The sequence below is a fragment of the Schistocerca piceifrons genome, chromosome 10 (genome assembly GCF_021461385.2).
Source record: "Schistocerca piceifrons isolate TAMUIC-IGC-003096 chromosome 10, iqSchPice1.1, whole genome shotgun sequence".
Lineage (NCBI taxonomy): Eukaryota > Metazoa > Arthropoda > Insecta > Orthoptera > Acrididae > Schistocerca > Schistocerca piceifrons.
In genome coordinates, this window is record NC_060147.1 from 100,045,627 (window position 1) to 100,073,002 (window position 27,376).

The following is a 27,376-nucleotide window of genomic DNA, read 5'->3' on the forward strand; positions in this document are numbered from 1 at the left end:
TGATACAATACGCCATTCTCCAGGGCTGCATCAGCGCATCAGGGATTCTATGCGACGGAGGGTGGATGCATGTATCCTCGCTAACGGAGGACATTTTGAACATTTCCTGTAACAAAGTGTTTGAAGTCACGCTGGTACGTTCTGTTGCTGTGTGTTTCCATTCCATGACTTATGTGATTTGAAGAGAAGTAATAAAATGAGCTCTAACATGGAAAGTAAGCGTTTCCGGACACATGTCCACATAACATATTTTCTTCCTTTGCGTGTGAGGAATGTTTCCTGAAAGTTTGGCCTTCCCTTTTTATAACACCCTGTATACATCAGTTCATGATATCCAGTATTACAAATTTACTCTTTCTGATGGACACACGTCCAGATCGTCCGCTCTCAAAATTCTGCCATCTCCCACATGCACCACTGCTGGCGGCTCACCTCCAACTGCGCAACGCTACGCGCTGTTCACATTCAACTGTCCAACAGTACAATGGTGAATATTCCAACAATGCCAACCAGCCAGAGACTGCACACAGCATAGCCAGTCACCAGCATAAAAACCTAAACAGCCTACTTACAAACGTTCTAGACAAGTCAGCCACTATAGCCGCTGCCGATGTGTGAACGAACTGACGTCTGGATCGTTCGACGGGATTCATGTCTGGCGATCTGTCTGACCAAACCATTCGCTCGAATTGACGAGAATGTTCTTCAAACCAATCGCTAAGAACTGTGACCGGGTAGCATGGCGAATTGTCATCCACAAAAATATTCAGCGCTGTTTGGGATCATGACGTCCATGAATGGCTGCAAATGATCTCTGTGGTGTCACCGCCAGACACCACACTTGCTAGCTGGTAGCCTTTAAATCGGACCTGCGTGTCACCACTATCAGTGATTGCAGACCGAGCGCCGCTACACGGCAGGTCTAGTCTAGAGAGACTCCCTAGCACTCGCCCCAGTTATACAGTCGACTTTGCTAGCGATGGTTCACTGTCTACATACGCTCTCATTTGCAGAGACGACAGTTTAGCATAGCATTCAGCTACGTCATTTTCTACGACCTAGCAAGGCGACATATTCAGATACTACAATTACTAGCTTCAAGAATGTATTCTGAACAGATAATACTGTGAATCATGTACCGTCAAGAGCGACGTTCATCATTAATGGGTTAAAGTTAAGTATCAAACTAATTACGTCCGCTTTCTGAATTCTCATTCCTTGTCATGTTCCAGACCTCACGTCAGTATAGTTCTTCCCTCCTCAAGCCAGCTACCGTGAGCTAAAACGTGTGCATTTAGGCCTCCACTCGTAACACGGTGTTGGCTCTTCCGCTAACACAAAAATCTGCAAGTAGTTCATCCTCCAAATGATCCGGTCCATTTCATGTAAAGACAGCCCACACCGTTATGGTCCATCAGCTTGCATACCAGCTTGTTGTTAACTTGGGTCGATGGCGTCGTGGGGGCCGCGCCACACTCGAACCCTACCATTAGCTCTTGCGAAATGAAATCGGGACTCGTCTGAGCAGGCACGGTTTTCCAGTCGTCTAGAGGTCCAACCAGTATTGTAAGGTGTCCAGGAGATGCGCTGCAGGCAATGTCGTGCTGTTAGCAAAGGCAACCACTGCTAATTCTCGTCGTGGGGCCATATTCACGTCGGTAACTTGTATCAGTACGAGTCCAGACAGATGTAACGGAACTTGAATAGCGTATTTGCCTCTGTTGGTTACAGTAGAGAGATAGATCTTTCAGCCCTGTCTGTATATTTATATATAACATTACATGAATAAAGGCTGGGCGAGTGTAAAGCTATCGTTAAAAACGCACGCCGCGCGATTTGTTACGATTTGGTCGGTCATAATAATAATTATTATTATAATAACTTGCTTTTCAATACAGTTAAAATATAACGGCGATATCTGTTTAGTGTTACTGGAAATGATATGTAGTAAATTAATGAGTAAGGTAGCCGATCCCATAAGAAGAGGTAAAATTGATCATATTGAGGTGTTTTGCTTTATACAGTATTGACGAAGCCGATGATACGGCGTCATTTTTTTCGTTTACTCTTAGAAATAAACAAGTAAAGAAGTGCAAATTGTGCCTTGTGAAAAAATATAGGGGCGAGTTTTAAATAACTACGGTATACGATCAGAGTAAGAAAAGGACATTTAGTTACACGAAATCGCGGATAGCGAAGTGTGGTCATTAAATTGAGTACACCTACAGGGCGGTCAATTCCGGGATAAATCTATACGCATCTCACGAGGGACGCGGTATTGAGACCGTTTTTTTTAAATTATATCGCGGAGAGCTGGCTCCAATTTATGAAAAGGAGAAAAACGTTAACTTTACGCGAACCCTTAATAATAGCGGACCGGAGAGAAAAGTCTTATGCCTAACAAACATTCGTGGAGGGCCTTGGCTAAACTAGAAGAGTCAATTACAAAATTATGTACCATTATCATTGACTGTCGGTGTCGAGCAATCAAAACTATTCGTCAAAGGGTCTCGATGGAACTTGGGAGTTAGGGTTCGGACACTCGGATATACTCCACATCAGAGTGTGAATGAGTGATGAATGCGAAATAAAACTGTGAACAAAGTTACGTTAAATGAAACAGAAGCAAGACAGTTTGGTCGTATCTGTTATTATTCCATAAACTGTAACATTTCTTATCGTTGTAGGAAGCCTTTATAGACAATCTTTATGACAAATTTTCTTCGAAGGGATCTCGTTACGAGTTACGTTTTGGGGACCTGGTCAAGAGGGAGTAGTCCGTAGATCCTAACTACTGCAGCTATTCTGAAATCAGCTGCTACCGTGACAGTTGTGTGTTGTCAATGACTTAAGGCTACCATATGTCATGCTCTGACAAGGAGACGGCACGACCGTGGGGTCCGGGATTTCTCCGAAATTTTGTGTGGCGAAAGAGGACCACTAACACCTCACGTGGTTAAAATATTAGGACACACTACTCGGAAAATCCCAAGAAAAATCGATCCAAAGTTTCTTGGGTGCCTTATGAGTATAAAATGTTTGTCCATTGCGGAGCCGCCGTCTGGCCTACATGGTTAGCGCTCGGACCCTTATGCCAGAGATCTCGGGTTCGATTCCTCCTCCGGCACTTTTTTTTTTCTTCTGTTGCTTGCAAAATTGTAGCGCATTGTTACAGGAGAATCGTGAAATTAATTCCCGGGAAGACTGTATAAAAATTCTATAATTCACCATCAGTTATCGTCACCAATATTCCGAGGCATGATTCAATATGCCTGGTTTGCCTCAAAATTATCAGAAAAAAATGGTTCAAATGGCTCTGAGCACTATGGGACTCAACTGCTGAGGTCATTAGTCCCCTAGAACTTAGAACTAATTAAACCTAACTAACCTAAGGACATCACAAACATCCATGCCCGAGGCAGGATTCGAACCTGCTACCGTAGCGGTCTTGGGGTTCCAGACTGCAGCGCCTTTAACCGCACGGCCACTTCGGCCGGCAATTATCAGAAACTCAAAACATTTTCGTAAATGTTAATGGGGCATATTTTTGTACAGATTTATTGCAAACGCCCTGTGATTGTAAAAAATCCTCTTTTATATGTTGTGCAAGATGTTGCAAAAATTATTGCTTTGTTTGTTTTTACGATAATTACCACTGTGGTTCTTGTTTATAATTATTACATGTATAAAAATTGAATATTTCCCAATCGAGTTTGTTATTCTGACTAAAAACCCAATGATTCTCCTTATATACCTTACAATGAAAAATGGAAAACCTACCGCCATGAACTGTGTTGTTGGACAAAAGGAAAATGATTTTTATTCAACAATGTAACTAATTTGTTAAAGATAATGTAGGTTTGGGAAAGTTTCTGAATAATTGGTGGAATAACAAAAGAAAATGAAACATAAGGGAAAAAAGTGCCAGAGGAGGAATAGAACCGGATACCTCTGGCGTAAGAGTCCGAGCCCTAAACATCTAGGCCAGACGGCGGCTCGGCAATAGACGTAACATTTTATACTCATAAGGCACCTAAGAAACTTTGGATCGATTTTTCCAGGGATTTTCCGGGTAGTGCGTCCCAATATTTTAACCACGTGAGATGTTAGGGGTCCTCTTTCACCACACAAAATTTCGGACAAATTCCCAACCCCACGCTCGTGCCGTCTCCTTGTAAGATCGACGCGCCTTACCACTTGGTACCTCACGGCAACAACGACAACGCCGACGACGAAGGAAGATACGGTAGAAACTTTTTCACATGAACCTGTGCCTACGCAGTGCGCTTTTATACCTTGTGTACGTGATACTACCGCCGCCTCTACAGAGTATGCGCGCATTGCTACCCCACGACTTCTGTCATCTCACTGTATTTGTTTGCCACTGCCTGCACCAGGCGTCCTCCTTCACCTCTTTGCTGTGGTGTACTCTACGCTCTCGGTGGTGTTAATATGATCGGCTGCAACCACAGTGAGATGGCTGTAGAGAACGACGGTCCCCCCTTTCACGCGGCCCACCTCGGTGCCGGCCGCAGACCGCGGGTCCCTGGTAATTGCAGCCGCGGAACTTTTCTGCCGCAGGTCTACAAGGCGTCCCTAATTGGCTCCCAGGGGAAACTTGTGGGAGGCCGACCCGCTCAATACGCCACAAAAGCGGGGCTCGCTCCGCGTTGGCTGTACGCCGCTGCTCCCGCCCCCCCCCCTCCCCCCTTACCGCAGCCGGATTCTCTGGCATCGCCTTGCCTTTCACCTTACCTCATCGCCCCTCTCTGGCCCGTTCTCAGGTTACTTTTCGGGGAAAGAAATCCGACCTTTTGCTCTCGGAGGCTCCTGGCCTACTTGGTTGCTGACAACATCGAACCTACCGCTGCCAGACTTTGGAGCGTTTCGGAGGCGCAAAGTTGATGGCGCAGAAGATGAAATTTACGTAGTTAAGGGGACTGCATACGTTCAATGTTTATGGACAACTAACCCGGCGAAATCTGTTCTGCCTTAAAGCCAATAAATAATCAGATTTTGGATGTTTAGTTCAATTTTTTATTAGGAAATACAAATAAAAAAATAAGCGCCACAATACTCGCAAACAACGTCCATCGGCCCAATGCAAACGCAAGGATGCAAGCAGTAATCAGTGCTGCAATCGTACCTAAACGGTGCTCGATTCAAATCATCACGTGATGAATCTCTTCTTGTTCGTCGAAAATTATCTACATGTGATCTCTGTTGTTCGCTCGGCGATTTCGCATTGACAACCGAGCCGTTTCACGGGCTGCCTCACTTTGCTCTTGTGACTGAGAAGCACAAAGTCGAGCCATACTAACGCGGCGCTCTTCACGGGCAGTTTGTTGTTCTTCTTCAGCCCTTTCATTCACAATGTTTTGTATCCTTCTCGCATTACGGCTTTGTCGAGAAGTATTCGATCGTCTTGGTCGCAGCATTGTTAATGATGATTCAAAGAAAATACAAATTATTTCTTTAAATTTTTAATTAATGATATATACTGATACTTTACCATAGACGTTTAGCTGTCATTTGCGTTTTGTTATTCCATGTCAGATGCGTTTTTGTCATACCATATTTTATAGTGACGTTTAGCTGACATTTGCGTTTTGTTATTCCATGCCAGATGCGTTTTTGTTGTTGTTGTTGTGGTCTTCAGTCCTGAGACTGGTTTGATGCAGCTCTCCATGCTACTCTATCCTGTGCAAGCTTCTTCATCTCCCAGTACCTACTGCAACCTACATCCTTCTGAATCTGCTTAGTGTATTCATCTCTTGGTCTCCCTCTACGATGTTTACCCTCCACGCTGCCCTCCAATGCTAAATTTGTGATCCCTTGATGCCTCAGAACATGTCCTACCAACCAGTCCCTTCTTCTTGTCAAGCTGTGCCACAAACTCCTCTTCTCCCCAATCCTATTCAATACCTCCTCATTAGTTATGTGATCTACCCATCTAATCTTCAGTATACTTCTGTAGCACCACATTTCGAAAGCTTCTATTCACTTCTCGTCTAAACTATTTATCATCCATGTTTCACTTCCATACATGGCTACATTCCATACGAATACTTTCAGAAACGACTTCCTGACACTTAAATGTATACTCGACGTTAACAAATTTCTCTTCTTCAGAAACTCTTACCTTGCCATTGTCAATCTACATTTTATATCCTCTCTACTTCGACCATCATGAGTTATTCTACTCCCCAAATAGCAAAACTCCTTTGCTACTTTAAGTGTCTCATTTCCTAATCTAATTCCCTCACCATCACCCAACTTAATTCGACTACATTCCATTATCCTCGTTTTGCTTTTGGCGTTTTTGTTATACCACGTTTAACACGGTCAAACGGTTCTAAGGTACCTCTCCACCAATTTTCAGCCAAATCGGTCCAGTCGTTCTTGAATTATAAATAGTGTAACTAACACGACTTTCTTTTTTATATATATATATATATATATATATATATATATATATATATATAAGATTCTAGTACATTAAAACTTCAGTATATTGAAGCGAGCTCACGCTATCAATAACACTGACAAAAATTGTCAGCTGACAACGCGATTTTACAAGGTTAAGATTTCCAACACCGAAAGAAAGCGTGTACTGCAGCTATAATAACTATAGCTTGCAAGCAACGGAGAACAACGGAAAAGACGAAATGTATCCGAGAATGGAAAAAAAGGAGCGACCAGTCACGTGTTAATTTAGTGACTGAAATCAAAATCACGGATCCGAAAGATTTCATACATTTCTTTCCGATGAGCCCTGCATCGGATATCAAGTTATTCGCGTTTATACGAGATAACACAGAGCCGGCCCTAGTTGCCGTGCGGTTCTAGGCACTTCAGTCCGGAACCGCGTCCCTGCTACGGTCGCAGGTTCGAATCCTGACTCGGGCATGGATGTGATGTCCTTAGTTAGGTTTAAGTAGTTCTAAGTTCTAGAGGACTGATGACTTCAGATGTTAGTCGCATAGTGCTCAGAGCCATTTGAACCATAACACAGAGAAGCAAAATACGTTAATGAGAGAGGCAATCGCAGTCCACAAGAGATTAGGTGTAACAGAGATTTCTGGCGACAAGCAGGTCATTCTAATGCTCGAAATTTAGTTCTATAATAATAAAATTCTTTGAAAACTTGTGAAGCGATTATATCTGGCTGGTGAGGACCTGTTCAGGCAATTAACGTAAAGCAGATTTTTTTTAACACTTCGTGATAATTTGATGAAACTGACGTGTATTTCGCGGACTTATTACTAGAAATTTCATTTATACGACCTATTTTTCGAAATGGGAGCGTTTTTCCAAACTGCTGTGTAATATACCAATCTACACTGTATTGTCAAATTAATGAAGTAAGCAGTTTCATGGGAAATCCTTCTTTAAGCATTCTTAAGTGGTATATACAATGATTACCCTTGCAAAGGCCTATTAAAATTCTTTTGTGTTAAAAAATCATAAAAATTGAATCTGAGGCACATTGAAAAATAAACAGAGCACCTAACGCCGCGTGGCTGGTTGCTGAAGCTTTGTCAACATCTCCGAACTGACAATACTGTCAAACCGTCAATACTTCGCCAAAGACATTCAGTATGCATTGACAATACTCGAATATTTCGAGGTGCACTAATATTGCACGTCAACATTTATAGTATTGACAATACGTCAGCCGCGCGGGATTAGCCGAGCGGTCTAGGGCGCTGCAGTCATGCATGGACTGTGCGGCTGGTCCCAGCGGAGGTTCGAGTCCTCCCTCGGGCATGGGTGTGTGTGTGTGTGTGTGTGTGTGTGTGTGTGTGTGTGTGTGTGTGTGTGTGTGTCCTTAGGATCATTTAGGTTAAGTAGTGCGTAAGCTTAGGGACTGATGACCTTAGCAGTTAAGTCCCATAAGATTTCACACACATTTGAACATTTTGAACAATACGTCACTACGCGCCCTCAGACGGTCAATATATTGACAGTTTGACAACATTATTGAACGTGTGAAGGCTCCTTTGGATGCAGTTCAATAAAGTGATATCACCAGAAGGTTCACTAGCGCAGCTTTGTTGATCAGTGTTATACCAGGTATACTGAATTACTGCTGCAGAATTATCGAGCGTATGATTAGTGTGACGTGCTGATGCATCGTGGCGTGATTGAATATCGATACATCCCTGCAGTTGGCACCATCACTGTTGATGGCAGAGTCCAGAGGATTACACATTCCGCTCTTAAGCTGCCCACGATTGGCCGTTAGCCACGCAGGCAAGTTGGCGCATATGATGAACAGAACGGGCTCTCTGCTCTATTCCCCTCCAGGCCAGGCAGGCTAAGAGAATCTTGCTTTCCGCCCATCTTCCCACGGAGATACGCTACTTAACACTTTATACTGTATCCTTTCACTGTTGTAAATGAGTTGGGGTATGGAAGTTTTTTACCCGAGTATAGCAAGACGAAAAACAATATAATATGTATTTGGGTCATTGTAGGACGGAAAATTTTATGTGTCCTCTCTTCTTTTTCTGTGTATTTCTGGCTTATTTATTTAATTCGAAATGATTACTTTTCTCTGCAACTTCCCCCTCTTTCCATTAGTATTGGCTATTCTCAGTTCGGACCATCATCAGGTCTTTTCCAACATACACTATGTGATCAAAAGTATCCGGACACCCCCAAAAACATACATTTTTCATATTAGGTGGGTTGTGCTGCCACCTACTGCCAGGCACTCCATATCAGCTACTTCCGTACTCATTAAATATAATGAGAGAGCAGAATGGGGCGTTCCGCGGAACTCACGAACTTCGAACGTGGTCAGATGATAGGGTGCACTTGTGTCATACGTCTGAACGCGAGATTTCCACACTACTAAACATCCCTAGGTCCACTGTTTCCGATGTAATAGTGAAATGGAAATGTGAAGGGGAACGTGCAGCACAAAAGCGTACAGGCCGACCTCGTCTGTTGACCGACAGAGACCGCCGACAGCTGAAGAGGGTCGTGATATCTAATAGGCAGACATATATCCAGACCATCACATAGGAATTCCAAACTTCATCAGGATCCACTGCAAATACTATGACAGTTAGGCGGGAGGTAAGAAAACTTGGATTTCATGGTCGAGCGGCTGCTCATAAGCCACACATCACGCCGGTAAATGCCAAACGCCTCGCTTGGTGTAAGGATCGTAAACACTGGACGATTGAACGGTGGAAAAACGTTCTCTGGAGTGACGAATCACAGCACACAATGTGGAGATCCGATGGCAGGGTGTGGGTATAGCGAATGTCTGGTTAACGCCATCTGCCAGGGTATGTAGTGCCAACAGTAAAATTCGGAGGCACTGGTGTTATGGTGTGGTGCACCCCTTGTTGTTTTGCGTGGCACTATCACAGCACAGGCCAACATTGATGTTTTAATCACCTTCTTGCTTACCACTGTTGAAGACAAATTCGGGGATGGCGATTGTATCTTTTAACACGATCGAGCACCTGTTCATATTGCACGGCCTGTGGCGGAGTGGTTACACGACAACATCCCTGTAATGGACTGGCCTGACATGAATCCTATAGAACACCTTCGGGATGTTTTGGAACGCCGACCTCGTGCCAGACGTCACCGACCGACATCGGTATCTCTGCTCACTGCAGTACTCCGGGAAGAATGGGCTGCCATTCCCCAAGAAACCTTCGAGCAGCTGATTGAATGTAAGCTTGCGAGAGTGGAAGCTGTCATCAAGCCTAAGGGTGGGCCAACACCATACTGAATTTCATGATTACCGATGGAGGGCGCCACGAACTTGTGAGTCATTTTCAGCCAGGTGTCCGGATACTTTTGATCACATAGTGTACGTTTTCTGTAGAAAGCGCAACACTGTCTGAAAGTTGAGATCCTTTGCACTTACGAATCTGAAGATATCACTTATACTCCAACGCCAACTAAACTAATGTTTCGGAAGTCTAGTTTCTGTAACCTTAGTCTGGTTCAACCAAAAATGAAGCCATTTGTACTCCTTTTAATTACTTTTCCAGCGGGTTCGCTGAATTCATTCTAAGTGGCCGAAATGGTTCCCTCTTAATTCCCCAAATACATTTTAGCAAGTACGAAATTTGTTTTTCATATTATTTTAATGTAAGAAGTACATGTCTGAAGGAAGCAGCTTTTCTTTCGTACCAGTCTTTCTTCGCACTACGTTGCATACCCCCAGTATGTGGATTTTAATACCCACTGAGCCATAATTTTTTCCTATTGCAATCAATGATTGCCCTAAATTTAGATAGCCTATTTACTGCGAAAACGCCTCAAGTCCTTATAGCACATTTCCAGAAGTCAGACACTAAGCCTTTGCCGGCCGTGGTGGCCGAGCGGTTCTAGGCGCTTCAGTCTGGAACCGCGCGACCGCTACAGTCGCAGGTTCGAATACTGCCTCGGGCATGGATGTGTGTGATGTCCTTAGGTTAGTTACGTTTAAGTAGTTCTGAGTTCTAGGGGACTGATGACATGAGATGTTAAGTATCATAGTGCTCAGAGCCATTGAACCATTTGAACACTAAGCTTTTGTCCTTTTTCAAAATTTTATGGAGTTTGGAAAAGTGTTAGTCAATATTACGAACATGTCGTAACTTAGTCGAGGCTCCAGAATGTGTGTTCAGTAACTTTTTACACAATTTGCTTTACGAGACACCTGCCGATTTACTTAAGAGTGCATCCTAAGCATACGAAAACTTTTCTCCTGCTGAACTTGGGCTCTGTTTCGTGACTGGTGTATAATACCCAATTCTTAATTCCTACTCGATCTTCTTTACCTTTGGTTTGTTCATTTTGCTGCTTCCATCGTTATGACCGAGCGAGGTGGCCCGGTGGTTAGTACACTGGACTCGCATTCGGGAGGACGACGGTTCAATCACGCGTCCGGCCATCCTGATTTAGGTTTTCCGTGATTTCCCTAAATCGCTCCAGGCAAATGCCGGGATTGTTCCTTTGAAAGGGCACGGCCGACTTCCTTCCCCATCCTTCCCTAATCCGACGAGACCGATGACCTCTCTGTTTGGTTTCTTCCCCCAAAAAATCCAAGCCCCAACCCATCGTTACGATAAATGAGCTGCAGTGAGACCACCTACACAAATATTGCTGGTCACGGTGGATTGATAGCGCCATCTGTTGTCAGGTGCAGCACACTGAACGGGTCGCGTGAAGCTCGCCAGACTTGCTATATCCTAATCTGGTCTGCTTAACCACTGTGCTTCAGTACATGTGTACTGCTACGCCTCCGTTGCGGCAGGTTGAGCAGTTTTAAACGTTGCGGCGGAGATAGGAGCAGGCAGGCTGGAAGGAGAATTTTTACACCTCTGGTAGAGTCACAGAGATTTTCCGCTGCCACTGGTAAACGCAGTGAAGATTACGTCGACTTAAGAGCTACCGGAGGGGAGGGGGGGGGGGGGGGCGGTCGCTCGCTCACTCTCTCTCTCTCTCTCTCTCTCTCTCTCTCTCTCTGTGTGTGTGTGTGTGTGTGTGTGTGTGTGTGTGTGTGTGTGTGTGTCTCAGTGATCGGGTTTCTAGCAGTCTTTGTGGCGAAGGCGGGTCGTAGCCGCTGTGTCGTGGGGGCCGATGAGATTAATGTGTCGCCGCTGCATTTGTAATGTTAGGCAGAGCGGGCTACATGATGTCCTGGATCGGCTGAATCAGTAAAGACAGCCCCATGTAGAAGTTATTTCGGTGTGTTGCTTGGGCATCTACTCGGGTTCGTATCATTCCGAAGAAGCCAGTGACCACTGCCGTGCCTCGTTTGTTTCCTGTCACCAGTTTCAAAGCACTGAAGACGAAGGCGACAAGTGGATAACCTCACCCGATTTGCAGCCACTGATCGGGTGGCTGTTGACTTATGTTTCTACTTCCTGGGAATTATGGCGAGCATTCCGATTACAAATGGTTCAATTGGCTCTGAGCACCATGGGACTTAACTTCTGCCGGCCGCGGTGGCCGAGCGGTTCTAGTCGCTTCTGTCCGGAGCCGCGCGACTGCTACGGTCGCAGGTTCGAATCCTGCCTCGGGCATGGATGTGTGTGATGTCCTTAGGTTAGTTAGGTTTAAGTAGTTCTAAGTCTGGGGGACTGATGACCTCAGATGTTATGTCACATTGTGCTCAGAGCCATTTGAATCATTTGAACTTAACTTCTGAGGTCATCAGTCCCATAGAACTTAGAACTACTTAATCCTAACTAACCTAAGGACATCACGCACATCCATGCACGAGGCAGGATTCGAACCTGCGACCGTAGCGGTCGCGCGGTTCCAGACTGTAGCGCCTAGAACCGCTCAGCCACCCCGACCGGCATTCTGATTACAATCCCAATCATTATAGTTTATGTGAGAAAAGGATACCCTCTTCCTTGCCATCCTGGTTATCCATCATCGGAGTTCCGCGGAAAGTGAATAAGTGCTCCGTGGGAAATTATTAATAACATGGCGTTTTTTCGGCATGGAAAGTACTTTTTTAAGTTTGTTATCATTTCTACGTTATTAGTTGCGATTTCAAACTGAAGTACTGACTGAATAATACAAATTAGCTTCATTTTTTTAAATTTTTCGCAGTGCACTCAGCCTCGTGATGCCAATTGAGGAGCTACTCGATCGAATAGTAGCGGCTTCGGTCAAGAATACCATCATAACGACCGAGAGAGCGGTGTGCTGACCCCACGCCCTTCCTATCCGCATCCTCCCTGAGGATGACACGGCGGTCGGATGGTCACTCCTGAAGACGGAGTGCTTTGCATCAAAGCACCGAAATGCACAAAGCGCTAGGTTAGAGGTATAGTTTGGGAACCCTATCTCTACGCAGTGTGTAGATGTGGTCACCCGAAATAGGTACTGCTCATCAAGTCTTCCATTAGTAAGTATTTTTAATCATTACGGAAAGTGTTGATAGATTAAATCTGTGGGCCAGTTTCCGACTCTAATCAGGACGCCATTTTCTGGTGCTCTTACCCGCCGAGGTGCCGAGACGTGTCTAAGATCTTCTAGTACCATCTCTGCTTTCCAAACCAACTCCTGCTGCGCTTTATTTGTCTGTATTGTACTGCTCCAAGTTCGCCGAGCGAAAGGGCGGTGTCCTTCGTAAAGAAACGTTTCCGAGTTTCGTGGCGCGCTTCGGCGAACTGCTGGAGGAGGCGGCTGGAATATTCCGCGAGCGTGCCCCGCGGAGCACTGCGCTGGTCCTCGGAGTGCAGTGGAAATCGGGCTGCATGAAATTCGACAGCCCCACCGGAAGAACGGCCAAACAGTGTGCAACTCGGCCCGAGCCCGAGCAAGTTTAAATCCCCGAATGCAAATAAGCTGAGCACGGATCGAGAAGTTGGCGCGTTTGCTGAGGGCACAAGGAGCCAGCCAGCTTTTAAGAGAAACACATAACCCTTACAAGTTCACCGCCACACTCTGCGAAGAAGGAGTCTCAATAAGACTATATTTAACTTTCATACTTTTTAAAACAACAGGGTCGCCAGATTGGAATATCAACAGTATAAGGTAAAGTATACGTTCTACTCATCTTAAAGATGGCACTCAGAGTTCTAGGCAGGCTCAATGAAAAGACTGTCAGACTCTGCGAAGAAGGAGTATCCCGAAAAAACGCAATATGTAGTTCACGTTTTTGGTGAGATCTCACTAAGATTATATCTAACTTTCATACTTTTTAAAACAACGGGGTCGCCATGTTGGAATATCAACAGTATAAGGTAATGTACACGTTCTACTCACTTTAAAGATGGCACTCAGAGTTGTAGGCAGGCTCAATGAAAAGACTGTCACACATTTAGCTTTCGGCCAAAGCCTTCTTCAGAAAAGGAAACACAGAGGTTCTTAACCCAAGCAAGCACACCTCACTCCCACATGACCGCCAGCTCGGGCCGTCATACTTCTTCTTTGGTTTTGAAGGGCCATACACACACGTCAACAGGCCGACCTACATACTGGACGTGTGTAAGCGTTTTGACCAACCGACCGACCAACTTTTCTTGTCGGTCTGTCAGTCGGCCGCACCCAACTGACAGCTGACCTTCCCACCACTTCAGCCAGCAAATTAATTACGCCATGTGCCAATCGGCCGACAGAACTTCGTCTTTTGTCACTGCGTGAGCGATGAAACGGTGTTTTAATATACAGGACAAGAGATCGAGGCGGAAGAGGGTTCAATGACAAAGTTTCTAGAGAAATTTAACAACTGCAGATGTTCGCGGGACACGTCGTGCGAGGAGTGCGAGCAGTGCAATAGAGATGTAAGGAAGGAAGCACTTGTTTCATTTTTTTAACGGATTCATGTGCCGTATAGAAATAGTGGACGGTATATATTTTGTGAATAAAAGTCCGTCGATTTGCCGTATTTCGGTTTTTTGGGTTGTCTGTCCGATACTTACCGTATATGAAATCTAAAAACCGAAATATGGACAGATTACATCTTGGATTTAATTTCTGATACGTATCAGAAGTAACATCTAAAAACCGAAATATAAGCAGTCAATGGAGTTTTATTCATAAAATATACTTCCTTCATTGTTAAAAGTGTTAAAAAAAATCCAGCCTACAAGCCTAGACTTCGGCTCAAATGTTCAAATGTGTGTGAATTTCTAAGGGACCAAACTGCTTAGGTCATCGGTCCCTAGACTTACACACTACTTAAACTAACTTATGATAAGAACAATACACACACCCATGTCCGAGGGAGGACTCTAACCGCCGGCGAGAGGGGCCGCGCAGTCCGTGACACGATGCCTCAAACCGCGCGGCCACTTCGCGCGGCAGCCTTCTGCTATGAAGAACAAAGTGTAGATGTTTTTGCTTTCATTTTTAAATTTTTTTTACAGTTCCAACAGCTGCTGAATGCTTCATTTCTTATGCATCTGTTCTACGTATTAGATTATATGGCCCACCACCATTTGTAGTCTTTCTCTTTCAAGTTTGAAATGATTTTCTTAAACTTACAAGGCCATCTTTTTCGCTGCCTATATTAACAAACTAATAAAGTTTACTTGAACATATTTCATTTTATTAATTTTGTGTTACTACGATATATTTTCTCAGACAACTATAAATTACGCTGCAGGTACCAGGATTTGTTTCCAATTATTACATTTTATTGGTAACAGATATAGCATATACTGCATGACCTATTTGTGCTTGACAGATTATTTTTCGTAATTGTTTGAAAATACATGAAACATGCATTTCGGACTGCTGAACATGATCAAACCACTCTTAACGAAAAAGAATTCAATCATGAGAGAAGCTGTAATTACTTAAAACAAAGCCTGATGTCTGCAGCGTGATTTATGGTTGTCTACTGAAGCAAAGCATCATAGTAAAGCAAAATACATAAAACGAAAGACGTCCGGCAAAAAAAAAAAATATTTATTTGTACAAGATCCAGCTTTCTGTTTCGTAGGCCACCAACAAGTAACAGAAGTCGATAGCTGCTTCGTGTTCAAATAAATAATACTGTCACGTTATAGCCGGCCGGGGTGGCCTAGCGGTTCTAGGCGCTACAGTCTGGAACCGCGCGACCGCTACGGTCGCAGGTTCGAATCCTGCCTCTGGCATGGATGTGTGCGATGTCCTTAGGTTAGTTAGGTTTCATTAGTTCTAAGTTGTAGGGGAACGATGACCTCAGATGGCTGGTTCAAATGGCTCTGAGTAGTAGAAATGAGCACACCGACAAACTTAACATCAGGATTGATGGTTACGAAGTCAATGAAGTTACGGAATTCTGCTACCTAGGCAGTAAAATAACCAATGACGGACGGAGCAAGGAGGACATCAAAAGCAGACTCGCTATGGCAAAAAAGGCATTTCTGGCCAAGAGAAGTCTACTAATATCAAATACCGGCCTTAATTTGAGGAAGAAATTTCTGAGGATGTACGTCTGGAGTACAGCATTGTATGGCAGTGAAACATGGACTATGGGAAAACCGGAACAGAAGAGAATCGAAGCATTTGAGATGTGGTGCTATAGACGAATGTTGAAAATTAGGTGGACTGATAAGGTAAGGAATGAGGAGGTTCTACGCAGAATCGGAGAGGAAAGGAATATGTGGAAAACACTGATAAGGAGAAGGGACAGGATGATAGAACATCTGCTAAGACATGAGGGAATGACTTCCATGGTGCTAGAGGGAGCTGTAAAGGGCAAAAACTGTAGAGGAAGACCGAGATTGGAATACGTCAAGAAAATAATTGAGGACGTAGGTTGCAAGTGCTACTCTGAGATGAAGAGGTCAGCGCAGGAAAGGAATTCGTGGCGGGCCGCATCAAACCAGTCAGTAGACTGATGACCAAAAAAAATACGGACGGACTGTATGGTGGGTGATAAAAACTTCCCGTCGAAAACGCTGCAGGAGGGTCACTGTTACCTCTGCAGTGTGCGGTCGAGAAAATCAGACTGAATCCCTCAGCATGAACTTCACACTTAGCGGAGGACTCCTGCTCTATGCGTCTCTGCTTGCGTAATGTGTGGTCAGTAATGAATAGTGTGACGTAATGCGATCGACGGCCGTACTAGAGATACAGCGCAACATAACTGCATCAACCTTCGTCGGACATTCATTGTGGTTTTAATTTCGTGACCGATTGGATGTTATTGTTGTTGAGGTCTTCAGTCCAGAGACTAGTTTGATGCATACTACTCCACACTGTACAAGCTTCTTCATCTCCAAGTACCTACTGCGACCTACATCCTTCTGAATCTGTTTAGCGTATTCATGCCTTGGTCTCCCTCTACGATTTTTACCATCCACGCTTCCATCCATCACTAAATTGGTGATCCCTTGATGCCGCAGAACATGTCTTACAAACCGATCCCTTCTTCTAGTCAGGTTGTCCCACAAATTCCTATTTGCCCCAATTCTATTTGGTATCTCCTCATTAGTTCTGTGATCTACCCATCTAATCCTCAGCATTCTTCTGTAGTACCACATTTCGAAAGCTTCTATTCTCTTCTTGTCTAAACTATTTATCGTCCATGTTTCACTTCCACACATGGTTACACTCCATACAAATACTTTCAGAAACGACTTCCTGGCATTTAAATCTATACTCGATGTTAACAAATTTCTCTTCTTCAGAAACGGTTTCCTTGCCACTGCCAGTCTACATTTTATATCCTCTCTACTTCGACCATCATCAGTTATTTTGCTCCCCAAATAGCAAAACTCCTTTACTACTTTAAGTGTCTCATTTCCTAATCTAATTCCCTCAGCATCACCCGACTTAATTCGACTACATTCCATTATCGTCGTTTTGCTTTTGTTGATGTTTATTTTACATCCTCCTTTCAAGACACTGTCCATTCCGTTCTACTGCTATTCCAGGTCCTTTGCTGTCTCTGACAGAATCACAATGTCGTCGGCAAACCTTGAAACTTTTATTTCTTCTCCATGGATTTTAAGTCCTACTCCAAATTTTACTTTAGTTTCCTTTGCTGCTTGCTCAATACACAGATGAGTAACATCGAAGATAGGCTACAACCCTGTCTCACTCCCTTCCCAACCACTACCTCCCTTTCATGGCCCTCAACACATATAACTGCCATCTGGTTTCTGTAAAAATTGTAACTAGCCTTTCCCTCCCTGTATTTGACCCTTGTCACCTTCAGAATTTGAAAGAGAGTATTCCAGTCAACGTTGTCAAAAGCTTTCTCTAAGTCTACAAATGCTAGAAACGTAGGATTGCCTTTCCTTAACCTATCTTCTAAAATAAGTCGTAGTGCCAATATTGCCTCGCCTGTTCCAACATTTCTAAGGAATCCAAACTCATCTTCCCCGGGGTTGGCTTCTACCAGTTTTTCCAATTGTCTGTAAAGAATCCGTGATAGTATTTTGCAGCCGTGACTTATTAAACTGATAGTTCGATAATTTACACACCTGTCAACACCTGCTTTCTTATGGTTGGAATTATTATATTCTTCGTGAAGTCAGATAGTATTTCGCCTGTCTCATACAGCCTGCTCATCAGCTGGTAGAGCTCTGTCAAATTCTTCACGCAGTATCATATCTCTTATTTCATCTTCATCTACGACCTTTTTCATTTCCGTAATATTGTCCTCAAGTGCATCGCCCTTGCATAGACCCTGTATATACTATTTCCATCTTTCTGCCTCCACTTCTTTGCTTAGAAGTGGTTTTCCATCTGATCTCTTGATATTCATACAAGTGATTCTATTTTCTCCAAAGTTTTTTTTTTTTTTTTTATTTTTCCTGTAGACAGTATCTGTCTTACCCCTAGTGATATATGCCTCTACATCCTCACATTTGTCCTCTAGCCATTCTTGCTTAGCCATTTTGCACTTCCTGTCGATCTCATTTTTGAGACGTTTGTATTCCTTTTTGCCTGCTTCATTTACTGCATTTTTATATTTTCTCCTTTCATCAGTTAAATTCAATATCTCTTCTGTTACCCAAGTATTTCTACTAGCCCTCGTCTTTTTATCTACTTGATCCTCTGCTGCCTTCACTAATTCATCTCTCAAAGCTACACATTCTTCTTCTACTATATGTCTTTCCCCCGTTCTCGTCAATCGTTCCCTAATACTCTGAAACTCTCTACAACCTCTGGTTCTTTGTGTTTAAATTCCCAACTTTTTGCAGTTTCTTCAGTTTTAATGTACAGTTCATAACCAATCGAGTGTTAATGAGTCCACATCTGCCCCTGGAAATGTCAGTTTAAAACCTGGTTCCTGAATGAATGTCTGTCTTACCATTATACAATCTATCTGAAACATTACAGTGTCTCCAGCCCTCTTCCACGTATAAAACCTTCTTTCATGATTCTTAAACCAAGAGTTAGCTATGATTAAGTTATGCTCTGTGCAAAATTCTACCAGGTGGCTTCCTCTTTCATTCCATACCCTCATTCCATAGTCACCTAGTATTTTTCCTTCTCTTCCTTTTGCTACAGTCGAATTCCAGTCCCCCCATGACTTAAATTTTCGTCTCCCCTCACTATCTGAGTAATTTCTTTTATCTCATCATACATTTCTTCAGTCTTCTGCGGACCTAGTTGGCATATAAACTTGTCCTATTGTGGTAGGCATGGGCTTCCTGTCTATCTTTGCTACAATAAGGCGTTCACTATGTTGTTTGTAGTAGTTTACCCGTACTCCTATTTTTTTATTCATTGTTAAACCTACTCCTGCATTACCCCTATTTGATTTTGTATTTATAACCCTGTATTCACCTGAACAAAAGTCTTGTTCCTCCAGCCACTGAACTTCAATAATTCCCACTATATTTAGCTTCAACCGATCCATTTCTCTCTTTAAATTTCCTAACGTACCTGCCCGATCAAGGGATCTCAAATTCCACGCCCCTATCCGTAGAACGCCAGTTTCCTTTCTCTTGATAACAACGTCCTCCTGAGTAGTCCCCGCCCTGAGATCCGAGTGGAGGGCTGTTTTACCTCCAGAATATTTTACCCAGGAGGACGCCATCATCATTTAACCATAAAATAAAGCTGCATGCCCTCGGGAAAAATTAGGCTGTAGATTCCCCTTGCTTTCAGCCGTTCGCTACCAGCACAGCAAGGCCGTTTTGGTTAATGTTACAAGTCTAGATCAGTCAATCATCCAGACTGTTGCCCTGCAACTACTGAAAAGGCTGCTGCCCGTCTTCAGGAACCACACGTTGGTCTCGCATCTCAACAGATACCCCTCCGATGTGGTTGCACCTACGGTACGGCTATCCGTATCGCTGAGGCACGAAGCCTGTCCAACAACAGCAAGGTCCGTGGTTCATGGGAGGAGGTTGAGAAAAAAAATAGCCCTTGTACAAACACGTCTGATCCGATGACCAGCGAAGACGTGTCTGGAGATTCCCCAGACAGCGGTGGGATGTCAACCTGACACACGGCCCGACTATCTGGAGCGATGGTCTGAGGTGCCACTTGATTTCATAGCAGGAGCCCTTTGGTTGTCATCCGTGGCACACTTACACCATAGCGGCAGGGTCGACTATATTCTATGCCACGTTTTATTGGCTTTCATGGCAACTTCCTTATTGAGAACATTTGGAGCATTATGGGTAAGTCCCTAGAATCAGTTCGAGATTTTGATGATATGATGGAGAGAACTGGTACGATACCCATCAGGAGGACATCCAACAACTCTGTAAATCAATCTAAGCCGAATAACTTCTTGCATAAGGGCCAGAGGTGGACCAACGCGCTGTTGACTTGCTGAATTAGTGAAGCTCTTTCGATTGGATAAATTATCAGTTTTTTCTAAAATTGTAATCATTTATTTGTCTGTACATGTACATCACATCACACGTGCCGATTTGTGTCCATTCGGATAATTCTTTCGTGCTGCGCCTTTTTTGTCTTAGAGTGTTCTTCCTGACAATCGGATCTGAAGTGGCGACCCTCAGCCTGACACCCAATGACGTTAGCGGTACTGCACACGGCTTGCATCACAGTTTGCGGCAGTATTTTGCAGAATATCGGAAAAGTGTTTTCTTTGCAATATTGTGACAGATTCATGGTGGACCGAGAATCTACAGGCAATTTCGGAGGTTCTTCAAGGATACTTTTTGAGTATTTTTAGTACAACGAACCCGTCGTCTCAAAATGGTTCAAATGGCTCTGAGCACTATGGGACTTAACATCTGAGGTCATCAGTCCCCTAGAACTTAGAACTACTTTAACCTAACTAACCTAAGGACATCACACATATCCGTGCCCGAGGCAGGATTCGAACCTGCGACCGTAGCGGTCGCGCGGTTCCGGACTGAATCGCCTGGAACCGCTCGGCCACAGCGGTCGGCTGACAGGTAGGACGCAACTTGGTGCGGTGTGAAACGGAACGACTGCTGACAGGTATCGACGATTTTAATGCAAGAAAAGGACTCCCAGTCCGGTGTGTTCTCATTCTGTTGTATTTTATGAATGTCGCAAATGTGTTGGTTAACGTTTTAACTTCGTGAGCTGAGTGAGACAACCTGACTGTGGGAGCACTGTCGCTCGAAACGCGTTGTTGAGTTGTGTGTAGTACAAGAAATGGCAGAAGACTAAGAATTATTACTTTTAAAATATAACAATAAATATCGCATCCATAAAATGAGTAGTACTAAACACGGTGTCAGGACTGTCGAGTGAGTGAGGAGCACCGTGCAGGCTAAGACTAATCCTGTGGTGGACACTATACTAGCTGTTCATGTGGCATTCACATACATTGACTCATTTGAACAAATTGTAAAAGTACGTCAGTATCGTACTCAAGATAACATATAAACTGCTTCCTTCTTGTACTGTCAGATTTTAGTTTTGACGTAATCTGTACCGTTTCACTTTTAAATGTGTTTTTGGCTACTGGCCTTATTGTAGATCCGACGATGCTCTGTAACCGCCGAAACGAATAACTTATTGTTGAAATTATTGTGACTGTGTTGGCAACAAATAGAAATCGTGAATAAATACATTCCAGGCGAAAAATTCGTCATTTGTAAAACATTTTTAGGGACTTAAGTTAATAATCTATGATAACGATTTTGTCTTTTTCGGAAATGCGTTTCTTGCTATCGTCAGCCTACATTTTACTTACTCTCTAGTTCGACCATCGTCAGCTATTATTCTGCTCTAATAACAAATCTCATCTACTGCTTTTGATGCCTCATTTTCTAACGCATCATCTGATCTGACTGCATTCCATTACTCTTATCGTACGTTTGTTTTCGCTCTTATTATAGGTCTTGTTCAGGGCGCTATCCATTCTGCTCAACTGTTTTTCCAAGTCCTTTGATGCCTCTGATAGAACTGTAATACCGCCGACAAACTTCGAAGCATTTGTTTCTTCTCCCTCTCCAAATATCTCTTCTGTTTGCTTTACTGTTTGCTAAAGATACAGGTCGAATAATATGGGCGATACCTTACCACCCTATCCCACTCTTATCTAGCCACGCGCTTATGGGAAAAATGTAGGTTTTGAGAGTAGAAGACGTAACGGCCGTACGTACGGAAAAGACGGCAAGCTTCGTGACGAACTCCTAGGGGAACGGTGCCATCTCGCATGTTTACGACTCAGAAGCTAATTATACCCGAGGCGTAAGTGCTTCCAGGTCGTGACAAAGTAACGCGTGCAAGGCCAACAACGCGACCACGTCATCCGCTGCGCCAAAGAAGCCTTCGTTGCACATTTGCTACGCCGTAGCTAGAACGCAACTGGACAGTGCCATATGCGATGCATATTCTCGTACACAGCAATGTTACACATGTGTTAAGGCACTACAATTGAAATCGGAACGAGGGGTGTCATCTTCCATTAAAAACTAAACTCCCCCCGAACACGCCACGAAGGCCCAACGGAACCGACCGGCCGCCGTGTCATCCTCAAATCATAGGAGTCACTGGATGCTGATATGGAGGGGCATGTGGTCAGCACACCGCTCTCCCGGCCGTATGTCAGTTTACGAGACCGGAGCCGCTACTTCTCAGTCAAGTAGCTCCTCAGTTTGCCTCACAAGGGCTGAGTGCACCCCGCTTGCCAACAGCGCTCGACAGACAGGATGGTCACCCATCCAAGTGCTAGCCCAGCCCGACAGCGCTTAACTTCGGTGATCCTACGGGAACCGGTGTTACCACTGCGGCAAGACCGTTGGCCTCATCTTCCATTGCAGTTATCCATTAGGTTGCTGCGTAGCGTTTTTGTTTTGCATGTTAGTATTCCGGTTGCTATTGGTTTATTTAGCGATTGTCAGTTTTTATTTCTACTTCACTGTTCCTACTTGAGTGTAAATATTGACGTTTTTTCATTTGAAGATACTGAATGAAGCTGTGGATGCTAGAAAATTGAGTAGCAAGTGGAGAAATCGGAACATTTGCGACATGTTCCTCTGTTTGATGTCAGTAGAGGAGTGACAGTAGCAGACACAGCCGGAAAGATTTATGCCGTGCGTGGGGACATGCCATTGGACAAAGCACGCCGAAAAAATGGTCTTCTCGTTTTAAGGACGATCGTTTTGATATTAGTGACTCCTCGTTCAGGAAGACCTTCGGGGTTTGATGAAGGTCAGTTAAAGGCACACAATGACACACGTCAGTTTACTCGAGAACTAGCATATGTGATGAACTATGATCATTCCATCACTATGCGACATTTGCATGCAGTGGGGAAGGTTCCAAAATCGGGTGTATGGGCACCGCATGCTCTAAACCAAAATCAGCAGGTGCTCACATGTGCATCTCTGCCTGTTCGTCAGCAACTGGCTCGTGAACAACACCGACCATTCCTATCCTGCATCGTTAATGGACACGATAAATGGTTTATGCTAACGTAAGTCAAAGAAGTAAATGGTTGAGCCCAAATAAAGCACCAACTCCGCACACGAAAAACTGCAGGCATCCACAAAAGATAACGTTATGCATCTGGTGGGACAGCTACGAGTTGCTTCCCCGAAGTATAACCACCACTACTGACATTTATTGTCAACAACTGAGACGTCTTGCAGACGTAATTCAAGAACAACGACCAGGAAGACTGCGTGAAGTGATGCTACTGCACTATGACGCCATCCTGCATTCTACTAGACTGACACAAAACCCTGTACAGGAGCTGGATTGGGAAATCATCGCGAACCCACCTTATTCACCTGACCTTGCGCCCTCAGATTTTCACTCTGTTCGCTCTCTACTGACCAGATTTCAAGGAACTTCATTTCCGGATGAAAATGACCTCCGAACATGGTTCGACCAGTTCTTCATCGTCTCAAAACCACGCGATTCCTACTGTCGCGGAATCTAAAAGCTACCCCAGCGTTGGCACACTGTTGTAAATAATTAACGAGAATGTATTATTGATGACTAAAGTTTCTGTTATGTGTATCTGTTGTGGCCATCCATGTGTGTCAGTATGCCATACGGAAAATATAAGGTTCATTCAAAGAGAAACGAGCGGGAGGCTCCAAAATGAAAATCGCTGAAACGACCGTAATGCCCTTACCTGCGGAAGAAGGTGTGGTCGGTATAAGTGCGCTGAGGTCCCAACTCGCCGCTAGAGGGACATGAGCGCACACTAAAGTGAGCATAAAGCGAGTTCGTGCATGCTTCGGTTGTCCACTGCACTCAGTGGTGCTAGCAACAGTGATGAAGGCTTCAAAAGAGGATCAAAGGGATGTAGAGCGTTTCATTACAGCGGGAGGAGTGTAGTATATGGAAGTTCACCGACGAATGGCACAACTATACGAAGAGCACTGCATGTACTGCATTTTTATATTTTCTCCTTTCATCAATTAAATTCAATATTTCTTCTGTTACCCGAGGATTTCTACTAGCCCTCGTCTTTTTACCCACTTGATCCTCTGCTGCATTCACTACTTCATCCCTCAAAGCTACGCATTCTTCTTCTACTCTGTTTCTTTCCCCCATTCCTGTCAATTGTTCCCTTATGCTCTCCCTGAAACTCTGCACAACCTCTGGTTTAGTCAGTTTATCCAGGCCCTATCTCCTTAAATTCCCAACTTTTTGCAGTGTCTTCAGTTTTAATCTACAGTTCATAAACAATAGATTGTGGTCAGAGGCCACATCTGTCCCTGGAAATGTCTTACAATTTAAAACCTGGTTCCTAAATCTCTGTCTTACCATTATATAATCTACCTGATACCTTCTAGTATCTCCACGCTTCCGACGCAAGTCCGACCTCTGGGGCAATGACTGCCACCGTAGCTTTCTCGTCTTTACTAATGAGGACGTCCACCTGAGGACAGTGGTGCCGGTATTGCGGTGTGGCCTTTCTGATCGTGCATCGCTGGCCAACCACATCCATCCTCCCTTGCTTGCCATTTTTCAACAGGACAATGTTTCTCCACACATGAAACACCTCTGTACGAACTGTCTGCGTGATGAGGTGTTGCCGTGGCGAGTAAGATCCCTAGATCTGACTTCAGTAGGGCAGCTCGGGCGCCAGCTCTGTCGCAGTGCCAGCATCCAGAGTACCAATGACCAGCTACAAAGATTACGGATCAGCCCGCTTCAGGAGAGGATACGACGGCCTTATGGCATGCTTCCCAATCGAATAATACATCCAGGCCAGAGGGGACCAACTTCAAAGTAGTAAAGTGGGCTAACACTGCCAAGTTCTTCATAAATTTGATTCGTTATTACAGTCACCGAAACAACATTACATGCCCTCTCCACTTGTGATGTTTCATTTCGATTTCCACTCCCCTTGTGGAAGGTTCACTTATTTGTCAGGCAGTGTACACGTACGAGGGGCGTTTGAAAACTCCGTGCAAAAATAAAAACTGTTTGGGGTAAACCTCTCTTATATTTCGACATAGTCCCCTTTTAGACTTATACAGTTCGTCTAATTTGTTGATCCCTCCGAATAATAGGAACTGTCCAAGTCTGCACAGTAGCTATTAGTTGCTGCAATCACCTCCTCGTTTGAATAAAATCTTCGTCCCGGCAGCCATTTCTTCAAATTGGTGAACAAATAGTAGTCCAAGGGAGCCAAGTCTGGAGAATAGGGTGGATGTGAAACGAGTTGGTATCCTATTTCCATTAATTTTGTGACCACAACAGCTGAGGTGAGTGCTGATGCATTGTCGTGATGAAAAAGGACTTTTTTGCGATCCAATCGTCGACATTTTTCTTGCAGCTCGGTTTTCAAACGGCCCAGTAACGATGAATAATATGCACCTGTAATAGTTTTACCCTTTTCCAGATAGTCTATGAGGATTATCCCAAAAGACAATCGCCATAACCATTCCGGCCGAAGGATTCGTCTTCGCCATTTTTCGTGCAGATTCTCCCTTGGTAACCCATTGTTTAGATTGTTGTTTGGTCTCAGGAGTATAGTAATGTATACATGTTTCATCCACAGTGACGAATCCTGCGGATTATTCCTGGGCAGCTGCAAGCCATCCTTGCAACAGTTCACACGATTCCGTTTTTGGTCAAGTGTGAGCAATCGCGGAACCCGTCTTGCGGATACCTTTCTCATGTCCAAATGTTTATGCAAAATATTATGTACCCGTTCATCCCGTTCATTCGAGATACCCACAGCATTAGAAATCTCACGCACCTCAACTCTCTGTCATCCATCACCATATCATGAATTTTATCAAAGATTTCTGGAGTCGTAACCTCCACAGGGCGTCCAGAAACTTCAGCATCGCTTGTGCCCATATGGCCACTCCGAAAATTTTCAAACCACTTATTAACTGTTCTAATCGAAGGTACAGAGTCACCGTAATGTTTATCAAGCTTCTCTTTAGTCTCCTGAGGCGTTTTGCCTTTCATAAAGTAATGTATGATCAGCACACGAAATTCCTCTTCTTCCATTTTTTGACAATCACTCGACTTCCTTGATTCACACGAATGCCAAACGCAAAGAAATAGACCAATATGGCTGAACTTGGTGCGCGTTCTTTCCAAAGATGCTACTAACAAAACATGTCCTCGATACGCACCGGTGGTGCCATCTCTCGTACTTTGCACCTCTTATTATTGTGGAACATTAATACTGTGAATCTCAGTTTTCAGTATGTCTATGTTGCTTCAAGTACGGACGGACGGACGGAATCTTCTATATATACAGGGTGAACATTAATAGAAGCTACAGAGACGGGTACCAGACTCTAAATGGAGGAGAAAAGGTCCTATGAACATATGTCCGTAAATGGACGGTGTGCGAGCGAGGACAAATCGTCCTGGAAATACAGAGCTGCATCGCATCCTCGTCACAACAAATGTTCAAAGTAGCCTCACGGGATGCCGTGCACTCGTCACATTAAGGATTGCCGCACTCTTTCGCAAGTTCCGGCCTCTCTCCAGATAGCATCACAGGTGTCGTGGACACTCTGTTGAAGGGTCTCCGCATCAGGAATCGTTTCAACATACACAACAGTTTCCAGATGTCCCCAGAGGTATACATCGAAGGGGTTTAAGTCTGGTGGTCTAGCATGCGATGCTACAGGGGCTCCGTATCCCGTCCAACGCCTGGGAAAGATGATGTTGAGGTGTCGGCGAACTGTAATGCGCAAGTGGGGGTGGTGCTCCGTCATGCAGAAACAACATAACCTGTCGTATTGCCAAAGGCACGTCCTCAAGCAGTCCAGACAGAGTATTCCGTAGGGAGTGCAGGTACGTTACTCCGTCCAGGCGTTGTGGGGTGATACCGGTCCAAGTATGTGGTCGCCAAGAATGAGACGCCACAACCATTCCCCATGGATTGTCTGTAGCCCACAGCTGACGATTATGCAGACTCATGACGCCAGTTCTGGTAAAGTTTGCATCGTCGGTAAAGAGAAACTTTCTTTTGTCAGAGCCTTCAACCGCGGCAACGATGAATTTTTCCCTTTCTATTTCCAGCCAGGAAACCGTCCATGCAGTTTGTCGAATTTATTATTGTTCA

At 44.3% G+C, this 27,376-nt stretch overlaps 1 protein-coding gene and 1 pseudogene across 1 annotated transcript in view; one reads left to right on the forward strand and one right to left on the reverse strand.

The window, feature by feature from the left end:
- Window positions 1–27,376, forward strand: part of LOC124718934 (glutamate-gated chloride channel) — a 428,257-nt gene that overhangs the window by 91,726 nt on the left and 309,155 nt on the right. The gene's annotated exons all lie outside the window — the stretch shown is intronic.
- Window positions 22,506–22,623, reverse strand: LOC124719174 (annotated as a pseudogene).